The sequence below is a fragment of the Peromyscus maniculatus genome, chromosome 6 (genome assembly GCF_049852395.1).
Source record: "Peromyscus maniculatus bairdii isolate BWxNUB_F1_BW_parent chromosome 6, HU_Pman_BW_mat_3.1, whole genome shotgun sequence".
In the NCBI taxonomy this organism is placed as follows: Eukaryota; Metazoa; Chordata; class Mammalia; order Rodentia; family Cricetidae; genus Peromyscus; species Peromyscus maniculatus.
In genome coordinates this window covers 101,792,758-101,804,856 of record NC_134857.1, presented here as the reverse complement: position 1 = coordinate 101,804,856, position 12,099 = coordinate 101,792,758, and the positions used below count along the sequence as shown (strand labels likewise).

At 45.7% G+C, this 12,099-nt stretch overlaps 1 long non-coding RNA gene across 1 annotated transcript; it reads left to right on the top strand.

The window, feature by feature from the left end:
• Nucleotides 1–298: 298 nt before the first annotated feature.
• LOC121830318 (uncharacterized) lies at nt 299–3,539 on the top strand. The gene is made up of 2 exons (XR_006073500.2): nt 299–513; nt 3,293–3,539. It is a non-coding gene; the product is annotated as an uncharacterized LOC121830318 (long non-coding RNA).
• The last annotated feature ends 8,560 nt before the right edge of the window (nt 3,540–12,099 follow it).

Here is a 12,099-nt window from a genome sequence, read left to right as displayed (position 1 = left end):
CTAGGAAGGACTGTCTGTTGAGACAGCGTGTCTCGCTTTCAGGAAACAACTTTTGGAAGGAGAGAAATGTGGGTTAGAGACTTCAGAAGAGAAATGTGTCACAACAATTGCATTCCTAACCCCCTCACCCCACCCCTATAAAGAGACACAACCGTCTTTTTCCATTGACAGATCTCTCAGTTTCCGAGGGGAGAGCGACTGGCCCTCGTGGTGGGTACTAGTGAGCACAGTCCCGTCTGTTGAATGTCTGAGCCCTGGCTCTTTCACCTTCTGTCTCTTTACGCTGTCTTAGAAATCTAACGCAGGGAGCCAGAAACAAAGGATCTTACGATGTGACTCTTGCCCTTTAAGATTGTAGAATGCAACTTTCAGAAGTGTCCAGCTTCAGATGAGTCACATGAAGCCAGGCTGTGAGCACCATAAGACCTGGAATTTGAGGTGAATGGAGGTTGGAAGAATCTAGTAAGATGGGCTATAACTTGATCACATGGCTCTCTAGGGTAAAATTTGAAGGTAAGTCATGTGGCAAAAGATCAAAACCTCCTGGTATGCAGTTTCAAGAAGTAGATGTACGGGCTTTGGGTTGGAAAACCATTGTTGTAGCCAACGCAAAATATTTATCAGAGTATTCAGTCATCATAGGCTGCAAGAAAATAGACTATGTTAACCCAAGTGGGTTTGGCTCTCTAACATGATATAATTGGTATTTCAGGGTAATAACTCCATGGCCTGTACCCAAATTGCCCTGGACCTGTGTTAACAAGCACAGGTTCCGTCTTGCCAGGAGTTCCTACAGCCCAGACTAGACCAAACAGGGATCCATCTACCCCAGGCTCTGTGCTACAGGTCAGCCCATCCCCCAGGGTCCAAAATCCCTTCCAAGAATTCCATCCCAAAGCTTTCACCATCAGTAGCCTTTGCTGTCTACATATTATACCTACATTTGGAATATAAAAGTTCTGAAGAAAAAAAAAAAAAAAACAAAACAGTTCAAGACTACTCATACGTGGTCTTCTCAGAGGCCTCTTATTAGCAGATTTGCTTTCAGAGCTATGCAGCCCCTGGGCCACAGAGGCTATTGGAGGATTATCCAAGGATTAGAGGCCTTGCTGAGTGAGCAGGTGCATGGGAACTTTCTGCTAGAGCAACTTTTCTGAAACAGATCTGATCATGCTACTCTTTTATGACTCCCTGTCTCCTACAGCTGTGTTTGGAAAGTAACCACCCAGCCATCCTCTGCACCACCCTGAGGAGGGAGGGGCTGTGAAAAATGCAGATTCCTGGCTTATTCTCTGATCTGTTGAATCTGGACTTCTACATGTAGAGTTCAGGAATCCGCTGTTAACATAAACTCCCCTGTTTGTCCTTCCATTCCGTACAGTCTCAGAAGTAAAGTTTACCGTGGGGTAAAAAGCCCAACTGTAGAAGTCTAGCAGGATGTGGTTCTGTTTGTGGGTCCGTCTTGTTATGTCTGCCGGAAACACCCACGAAACCCACATCTCTCCAGGTCCAGCACACTGACGCACCTCGTTAAACTTGCCCAAATGTCTTGTTCACTCCTGTGGTTTAAATGCCTTTTGTGCCATTCCCCAGTCCCTCCCTCTGTGTTGTTATTTTTTTTGTTCTTAATAACCAGCTTATCTATCATTTCCTTTGGATTAGGTGTGTCTTCTCCACTTATCTCTTGGTGGCACACACATGGAATTATAACCATTTGGTTGGCCCTTCCTTCCTTCCTTCCTTCCTTCCTTCCTTCCTTCCTTCCTTCCTTCCTTCCTTCCTTCCTTCCCCCATTGGACTATAGGTCCCACAGAACAGAAACCATGTCTTATGCTTGGTTACTTCTTGGTCCTGAGTAGGAGCTCAGAGACAGGTGGGGATGAATCAAGATCTTGTTAGAGGCCCCAGAGCTTTGTGTCCAGTTGGGTTGGTTATGTCTTTTCAGTAAAATACTTTTAGCAATGATTTCAAACTCTGGTCTTCAAAAGACAAGGCACCAATAAGCAAGAAATAAACACAAGCTAGGAGAAAAACCATGTACAGTTTACTAGAGATCAAGCTGGGCATAGTATTTGGGATGAATGACAAATGGGGCTGTGGTTGGCGATGAAGCCATACTCAGGGCAGCGTTGCACTGCTGGGATGGTGGATGGGCTGTAAAGGGGAGTGGGATTGAATCCAAGAAAGCCATCATAGCCTAGGACCTCCAAGAAAAGAGGAGGCAGAGGGCAGGGGTCTGGGTCAGCATCGGTAGGGGCATTGTCAATTGAAGTTCAGTGGAGAGGGGCACAAGAAGATTCTCCTAGGCCAAACGACTGAACTTCTTTATTAATGGAGAGGCATAGAACCCAACCATAAGCCATGGTTTCCATTATGTGGGCTTGTAGTCCAATGGGAGAAAGAGGAAGAGAGAGAGAGACAGAGAGAGAGACAGAGACAGAAACAGAGAGACAGAGAGACAGAGAGAAAAACCCAAAATGGCTGTGGTTCTGTGTGAGTACCATCTTGAGGTAAATATGGAAGCATGCCTAATCCAAAAGAAATGGTAATTAAGCCAGTTGTTAAGAACAAAAGAATAATAGCAGGAGGGAGGGCGGGAGGAGGGAGTGGTGGAGGGTGTCCTAAGCAATGGGAGAGAGAGAGACTGCAGGTTTAAGAGGTGCATCAGCTTGGCTAGAAGTGGAGAGACAGATTTCATCTAGGAGGTTCAGGTGAATGAAAAAAAAAAAGAAATAAAAAGGAAAGGGCATGACTGCTCCTAGGTATGGTGGAGGAGAAGGTTTATTGTAGATAAAAGGGAGAGCATAGCCAGAGGCAGAGACATCTGGGAGAGTCCAGAGTGGACAAGACCCTGAGCCAAGTGAGGAGAGGGGGAGGGGAGGGGCAGACCAAGAAGCCAGGAAGGTAAAGGGTAGATGAAAGTGCCAGGTAACCAAAATGGTTGGATTATACAGGGAAGGGCAGCTTTGGGGGAGGGAAGCCCAGCCTAATAACTAGGCTAGAGAACTTTAGGATAGCGGGAGGGGCATGCTAGCCAGGAGGACCCTGTAACAGGTAGGGACTGAGGGGTGCTGGGAGAATCTGGCAGCCAGGTCTGCTTTGATATGTGAAGTAGGCACCCCAGCCATTTGTTCAGGTTTTGAGACCTAACAGCAGGCCAAAGCCCAAATATCTTAGGCCACTCTGAATCCTTTGGAAAGCCTTTCAGTGTCCACCTCTATATGAGACTTAACACCCTTGTGACTACCAAAATCTTTCAAATGTATTCTAAGGAAGCCACTGTTTTCCACAGTCCAAACGCTAAGAGTTTCATCAGATGGCATCTGCAACCAAGAAGTTTTCCTACTTGCTGTGAACCACCTACTTGTGGCTCCCACGCATGTACCCCCAAATCCCTTGATTTATGACTTTGTTCTGTAACTAATGAAATCTCTCAAGAAACCGCTTCCACTGTGGAGTGTGGTATCTGGGGAAACCTGAATCCTGGGCCATGATCACTTCTATTTGGCTCCAGAATAAAATCTTTTATTCCCTTCAAAGTGAGAGTTGTGGGTTTTTCATTTGTTTATGTTTTTTGCCTCAACAGTGCCAAGGGGCAGTGTTCCTAACACCATTAATCACACTGAGTCCTAAAGCAGCAAGTAGATTCATGGTTACAGAAAACGACGTCCCCAGGAGTCAGGGATCAGACAAAAAGTGAGCCAAGAACAGTGAAGAATGGGACAAGGACCTCGGGGCCAACTTAGCAGACCTCATTATGAGGCTTTATAATGAAGGCCTTGTTTGGGGCTGTCAATTTAATGGACAGATCTGGGTGAGTGTTCCTGGCAACATAGACCTATGAGAGGGAAGGCATGGAGGTTAAGAAGCTCTTGAAAGAACCCGTCCCAGCCTTCTCTCTCTGACCTGCTATTGGTCAAGGTCTTTTATGATTTACAACATGGCCACCACCCCTCCCGCTGCTCTTACTGACCACCATAAACCGCCCTTTCTTTATCTGTTGCTTTCTCAAAATGAAGTCAGGTTGTGTAATGACAGGCCAGTGATTTCTTAGGTGAGGCTTTGCTAACACTTCTGAAGCTACGAGGCTTTTTGATGTTTGCAAGAGAGAAAACATCCCTATGATCTTCCCCAGAACACCACCTCCTGCTTTATTTTCCAGGCTTTTCGATCTTAGCTAGACAGAGAGCCTATCCCTGCCCTTTCCAAGTTGGCCGAATCTGTTCCCAGAGGCATGGGCTGTCTCAGTTCATGCCAAACGTCTCCCTTCTCTTACAGCTTTCGTAAATCCTTTTGTCTTGTCTTTCCAGCGTGGCCTGTATCTACAGGTCTTTTCACCTCACTGACCCGTCAATCGAAACAATGCTTACTCCTTGGATGACTCGTGGGATCATGATGTTGGGGGAACGCTGTGAATGCGTGTGCTCTGGTCCCCCCCCCCCCACTCTCAGAAGCGGGTGTCCATGCCCTCGGGGCTGGGTTCCCGGGAGGCTGCTTCAGGATTGTTTCAGCCTTGTTAGCCACCCTGCCCTAACCTTCCGGGTCCCAAGGTGTGCTTCCGCCTAGCTCTGTGCGCTCTGCCTCTGCTTCCCTCCCCTTCCAGCCTGCACTGTGGTAGAAATGCCATGCTTTTGTGAAGAGCCTGGCGAGTATGCACACGTCCTGTGGGCCCTGGCTCAGTTCTGGCCTCTCTCTGCCATTCTTTCTCATTAAAGGAGAGCAGGGTGTGAATGTGGGGTGGAGACAGGACTAGGGCTGTTCGGACCTGAGTCCGATTGTGGCTCTGGCATTAAGTTTCCTGTTGCCCTCAGGTTAGCTCTGCAAACAGTTATTTATTTATTTATCCTTGCATTCATTTGCTTATTATACTGGTTCTAATGAGTAGCTTACATTGTTTCTTTCGAGCATGTTAAATATTGCTGAAATGCTAAATATTGGGACTATCTCCTTAGCTATATAGATGTGTTCTTTGACAGTTTCCAAATTCCTTTGTCTTTATCTGGTTTTGTAATGTTCAGGGTCAGATACCCCCATTTGCCATGGTCTGGGCACTTTCAACTGGCCAATTCACTTTTCCATAGCAAAATAAGATCGCCAGGCATGGACATCCATTTGTTGTGGCTGTTCAAAAAAAAAAAAAAAAAGGTTCACAAGCAAATTCAAGAATGCGGTTATGAAAGCCCAGGCCTCCTGCCAAAGGATGATTGTGTATGTGTGTGCTGCTGGTAGATCATGTGCTGTGTTATGCAACATCTGACCGTTGATCCCTGGATGCTGTCCAGTGAGTAGCTGGATGCCTAGGGAACTACTTGTAGCCTCCCTGGGAACTAGATGGCTCTTTGGAGTTTTGATCCGGTTTGTAAACACTCTCTCTGCTGGTACATCTGACAAGGCCCAGCTGGCTTCAGACCTGGTGATCTTGCTTATAGTACCAAGAAAATGTTCTCTGAATGGACCATTGAGGAATCGGTTCCAAGCTTGCAATAGGATTCTGGATATTCCCAAAGATCTCTGTGAGCTGCTATAGTGCAATGTGTTTTCTTTTCTTTTTTTAGTTAAGATTTTTTTTTTTGTCCATTTTACATACCAACCACAGATTCCCTTCTCATCCCTCCTCCTGCTTCCCCCCAGCCTTCCCCCCTCCGGCCCACCCCCATCCCTACCTCCCAAAGGGTAAGGGCTCCGGTGGGGAGTCAGCAAAGCCCGTTACATTCAGTTGAGGCAGGACCAAGTCCCTCCCCACTGCATCAAGGCTGAGCAAGGCATCCCAGCATAGGTAACCGGTTCCAAAAAGCCAGCTCATGCATGCACCGGGGATAGATCCTGATCCCACTGCCAGGGGTCCCTCAAACAGACCAAGCTACACAACTGTCTCCCGTCTGCAGAGGGCCTAGTCTGGTCCCATGCCGGTTCCAAGCTGTCTAAAGTTCGTGAGTTCCTACAAGCTTGGTTCAGTTGTCTCTGTAGATTTCCCCATCAGGATCTTGACCACCACCTCCTTGCCTTGCTCACATAATCCCTCTTCTCTCCCTTCAACTGGACTCCCAGGGCTTGGCCTGTGCTTGGCTGTGGATCTCTGCATCTGCTTCCATCAGTTACTGGATGAAGGCTCTATGGTGACAGTTAGGGTATTCACCAATCTGATTACCAGGGTAGGCCAGTTCAGGCACCCTCTCCACTATTGCTAGTAGTCTAAGATGGGATCGTCCTTATGGATTCCTGGGAATTCCCTAATACCGGGTTTCTCCCTTATTCCATAATGTCTCATAGTATCTCTTTCACAATGTGTTTTCAATGCAGCGACTTCCAGCTTTCTCTGTTAAAAAGAAAAACCTTAGATACATTACATTTAGCAGCATCATGCTGAGCAGAACAAAAGATTCATTTAGTATCAGATATCACTCTGGATAAAGGCAGTTTGGAGAGTTCTACTGCACAGTTTGGGCAGAAAACAGAAGTGGTATATAGAACCAGCCTGCTTGGTTACAGGTCAGCAGTTGCTTTATTTGGACATGTTTCATTGTTTTGCAGTCTACAATTGACTAGAAGCTCATCTCCTGTGCTGGGCGAAGACTTGGCTACTTGTTAAAGAATATAGTCTCACATTAGGTTTCAGTTTGTTTGTATATTGCAGAGGTATATTTTGCTACAAAAGAAGGCAGCTTTGGGCTAAATGTAATGTATCATTTGCCCCTCAATTTTGAGAGACTGACCAGAACCCTGGGTACCAACACTACTTTCCCTCACTGTCGGTAATAGACTCCTTTGGTTTCAGTGTGGAGTAAACATGAGTTTATAATACCAAATTACTTGAATGATCCTGTGTGTTTTCTTCATGTTTTTGCTATGCTAGTCATAGAGAGCATTGTTGAACAAAGGATGGTGGTACACAAGTCTTCAGGATTCTCAAGCTTGAATATAACACATCGGGGAGGCTAAGACGGGAAGATTGCCTCAAGTCTGAGGCCAGCTGGGGTTATGTGGTGAGTTCCAGGACAGCCTGAGCTACACAGTAAGAGCCTATCTCAAAAACAAATATACAAATAAAAAGTAGGGGAGCCACTGGGAACTCTGTTAGAATATTTCCCTACTAAAGGAATCCAACACACTTTCCTCTCTTTCAAGGTTGGTGCTGGCTTTGGCTATGGGCAGTGGTGGGCTCTGGTTATAGAAGTACAATCAGTCCCCACATACGGACACTTCAGTCAATGAGAGGCCGTGTATACAATGGTCCCATAGATCAGATTGGGGCTGGACAATCCTTGGCACCAGTGATCTCACAGTGATTGTAAGATCGCAGTAGAAAACATCACTCGCATATTTGTGGTGATGCTGGTACAAACACCTCAACTGGGTGCCCATCAAATAAAAGTAGAGAGCCGTAATTACGTAATGCACATAGTACTTGACAATAATAATAAATGACTATGCTACTGTTTTATGCATTTCGTGTAACAGCCATTTTTACTGTTGTTTTGGCATGTGCTGTTTCTGTAAAGCAGTGGGCTGTGTTAACGCGGCACAGCCCCGTGTATCTCCTCTGTTTCGTATCTCTGGATTGCAACAGTCCCATTGTGCTTGATTTAATCTTGTATTGGTCATCAGGACTTCCTAATCCACTGCTAATTTCATCAGCAAGAAACCCGGGGGGGGGGGGGGGGATGATAGACTCGGGAACAGAATTAAAAGCAGAAAGAGACTATGAAGGGGAGAAGTCAGCAATGGTCACTGAGTGACCGTCAGTCATGCCCCCTCAATCAAAGTTACCGTCTTGAACAAAACTCAGAGCAATGGAGGGAGGCAGTTCAACAATCTGCTTCACAGAAGGCAATGAGACTATAAAAATTCCCACCAGGACCTCTACCACTTGTGGAAAAACCTCCAGTGATCTGGACCAAAGTCCAGGCCCAGAAGCATAGTCCTGTCAGTACCATGGCAATCACAACCAAAGCACAAAGGTTGATCTCAACATTGAAAGAAAAGACTGGGCCAAGCAATGGTGTTGGGTTTACTATTAGCCCTGGGTGAGTTAAGTGGTTAAAAAAAAAAAAAAAGATTATTCACTATGTGATGTGTAAGGGACGTCAAGTCTCTGCATTGCAATGTGACGACAACTGAAGAAATTTTGGAAACTCTGGGTGAGTTGACTTCAGGGGAAATTACTTACTGGAGCACATGTTCAACGTGGATAAAATTCCCCTCTTCTGGTGACGAATGCCTGCGGGGGCTTTCACCTGTAGGAGGGCAAGTCAATGCTGGATTGAAGGCTACCACAGACAGATCAGAGTCTGGCTTGAGGGTACTGATTGCAAGTTACACGTTGAAACCCTTTGTGATCTGGCATAGTGAGAGCCCCCAAGGCTTTCAAACGTGGCGTTGTGCCTACACCACCAGTATATGACAGAAACAGTAAGTCATGGTAACGGCTTGGTAACGTGTAAGTCAGCTCTTCTCCCACGATGCTGCCTTGAATTGCCATGCCAAGCAAAGCAGAGAAGTATTGCTTGGAGAAAGATCTTTCAAGGCTCTCCTTGCCGTTACTGATGTTCCCACACGTCAGCCTTTTTGCTGGCGCGGCACTCACATCACAATTAGGGAAGTGATATCTTCCCTCCAAACACCACTCTGCTTTGCCCAAAGCCACTGATGCAGCAGAAAGACACAGATGCAGTCCCTTGGGGATTAAAACCTCCATGACTGCATCAAGACTCTTGCTTGGATTCGAGGTGACATCATCAAGGAGTGTCAGGGTGGCATCTTAAGACGAGAGGATTGTCCATGGTTTTAGAAGGGTTACCAAAGATGAGGAGCTTGCAAAATTCAACAAGGCTGCAGCTGAGCTGGCAACAAACTGGACCTGGGTGTGACAGAGGATGATACCTAGGGGCTCCTGAGGAAGTGACTAATAAAGAATTGTTAGCACAAGAAGAGGGACACAGCTGAGAAGAGAGAGGAAAAAAGAAACTGAAGAAGTCCAAGAAGAAGAAGGCCAAGAAGAGTCACAGAATTTAGCAGAAGTTTCTATAGCCCTCAATAATCTTCAAAAATTTGAAAACATGACCCCAAGAGCAAACATTTTCATGAATAGAGGAATATTCGAGGTGTGTTGTCGGTTTACAAGCAAATCTGTGACAGAGGGGGCAAGGCAAGCAAAGCATCATGGGCTGCAGTGACGCCATCTTTCTGTTACAGCTATGGCTTGGGCCAAGCAGAGAGTGGTGTTTGGAGGGAAGGTATCACTTCGATATGGTGATGTGAGCGCAACGCCAGCAAAAGGGCCGATGTGTGATGTGTGGGACCATCAGTAACAGCAAGAAATCCTTGAAAGATCGTTCTCCAAGCAATGCTTCTCTGCTCTGCTGGCATGGCAATTACAGAGTGCATCTTGGGAGAAGAGCTGAGTCACCATGACATACTGTTCCTGCTGCACACTGAAAGGACTGATGGCCCTTGGTATTGGGAAGTTGCAAGGCCTTCATGAGCGATTCCAGCAGAAGACGTTGTTGTCGTAGGAGATGACAGCTCTGAGTGAGTTATTACCCTGAAAACTTTCTAATGAGAAGAGCTGAGGAGGTCAAGGACACTGGTGGTTTAACTCGGAATACTCTAAGCTTGTGTCTCGATCGCTAACCAAAAAGTTGACAAAGTAAAACAGTAAAAGAATAAAACATTTAGTTGGATATGGTAGTTTAAGCCAGTAATCCCAGCAGTCAGGAGGCAGAGACAAAAGATCAGGAGTTCAAGGGTACTGTTAACTACAAATTACAAATTAAGTTTGAGGTTAGCATAAACTACCTAAGAGCCTGGCTCAATTTTTTTTTTTAATAGAAAGAAAGCTTATATAACAAGGGTATAGAGAAACTATTTTTGTGCAACTGTAGGAATTTGTGCTTTTAGCAGTGTCCTAAAAAGTTGAAAGCTTAAAAAAATAGTTTTTGGTGGCAAAAAGCTTCAGTACGATAAAATGAAGCTATTATCGAAGAAAGATAAAATCACAAATCTAGTGTAAACTGAATATATGGTGTCTATGCAGTCCACAGGAGTGCACAAGTCCTGGACGTCCACTTTCACTCACCCACTGACACTAAGGTGCCGCAGCCCTGAAGGGACTCTGACCTGCTTGACTGGCAGGCACGGCCCTGGCAGGCCTTGCCCTTCTCTCCCGATCACCCTGCCTTGCTGACAAATCATTAGATTACATTCCCGAAGCTAGCCACCAAGATCTCTTCCCTTATTCGGTCACTTCCTGCTCCTGAGGCTGACCACCGAGGTCCAGCTATCAAAGTGTTGAAGTCTAGCAATCAAAAGCTCCCTTTGGCTGCCCTAATTAATATGCCCAATTAAAATGAAACACCTCATCCTAGCGCAGGGTTTTCCTTTGTACCTTTATAACCTGCTGTGTTCCTCTGGGCCACGCCTGTCTCCTCTCTCCAGAGGCAGCCCTTTGTCCCCACCCCAAGACAAATGCCCTGGCACCCTTTCCTTTGATTCCTCCCCTTTCCCTTCTCCCTCTAGCTCCTGTCTCTGTCCCTTATCCCTGCCCTCTGTCCCTCTGGAGCAAATCAATCTTCTTTGTGCTGAGAATTTGCTCTTGGACGTCCTGAGCTGATACTTTTCCTTTCGGCCTCTATTCCTGCTGAGTTCCTTCAAGTTCTAAACTGTGTTTCCTCAGTGCCCTTTCTGTTTGTATAAACACGCCCTCACCCCTGTGTTACATTTGCCTGCAGCAGTAATACAGTAACATGCTAAGGAAAAAGGAGGCCAGCCCGTGCAGCCTTTTATAGGCTAGACTATGTAGGTTTATATATATATATATATATATATATATATATATATATATATATATGCTCTAGGATATTCATACAATAATACTGATTACTGATCAACTTCTCAGTGTATCCCATTTAATGCCTGACAAAACACTTCAGGGGAAGTAATGTGAGGGCAGGGGTGAGGAGTAACATCTGATGCAGTGTGGAAGCAGGGCAGGGCATTCACATTCTCTGTGACCCAACATGCCCTCACAGCGGCTGGCTAGAAAAGAGAATGTTTGATCAGAGACAGGTTAAAATTGTTTGCCTATGAGTCCACACAGCTCCTGAGCAAAGTCCGGGGAGAAAAATCACTTTCCCATAGTCCCTTTATGCTGCAAGGGTACAGAACCACTTCTAGTGAGAAAAAAAAAACAAAAACAAAATAGACTTAATTCAGCGCACAAGATACCCACCTACACCCCGGCAAAATATCCCAGTTGTGGGCTGGGCTGTGGCTCAGTAGTAAGGCGGTTGTCTAGCGTGTGCTATGCTCTAGACTGGATTCCCAGCATTGAGAAAGGGAAAACAAAACAAAACCCAAACATAATTGCTACCAAATACAGAAAACCTATCCGTGAGATATCTATAAAAGATATGTTGAAGCCGGGCAGTGGTGGCATACACCTTTAATCCCAGCCTTCAGGAGGCAGAGCAGGCAGATCCCTGAGTTTGAGGCCAGCTTGGTCTATAGAGTGAGTTCCAGAACAGCCAGGGCTACACAGAGAAACCCTGTCTGGAAAAACCAACCAACCAACCAACCAAACAACCAACCAAACAAACAAACAAACAAACAACCCAGAATAAACAGAAGACATATTGTGTTTCCAGTATTGTATAATCAAGACCCGAGACCCACCACTGGTGGCCGAGTAATGGTTTATGGGATGTCACTGGATTGACTAGGTTCTTTTTCATTATGTATGGTTCTGTACCATCATCCAGACCAAGACCACGAAGAGGCAGACTAAAACCCGACATTTTAGATGGTGATTAGGAGGCAGGGCAGGAGTTGCTAGTCTACTGACTGGAAAGAGCTGTTTGGATTTTAGTGGACTTTCCATAGAATGTGAGGACTTGTAAATAAAGTTTATTTCCCAATGCCACCGTGAATGAAACTTTTGCCAATCTGGTTGCTGCTGACGGTGCTTTTAAGTAATTTAGACATGCCTTAGCTACTCGATCTAATTGCACAATACAATATAGGCGGCATGGTTGTCGCCATGCTCCGGTATAAAAGCTCATGATTATGTTCATGGACAAGTAAGCTTAACAGGGTTAGCATAAT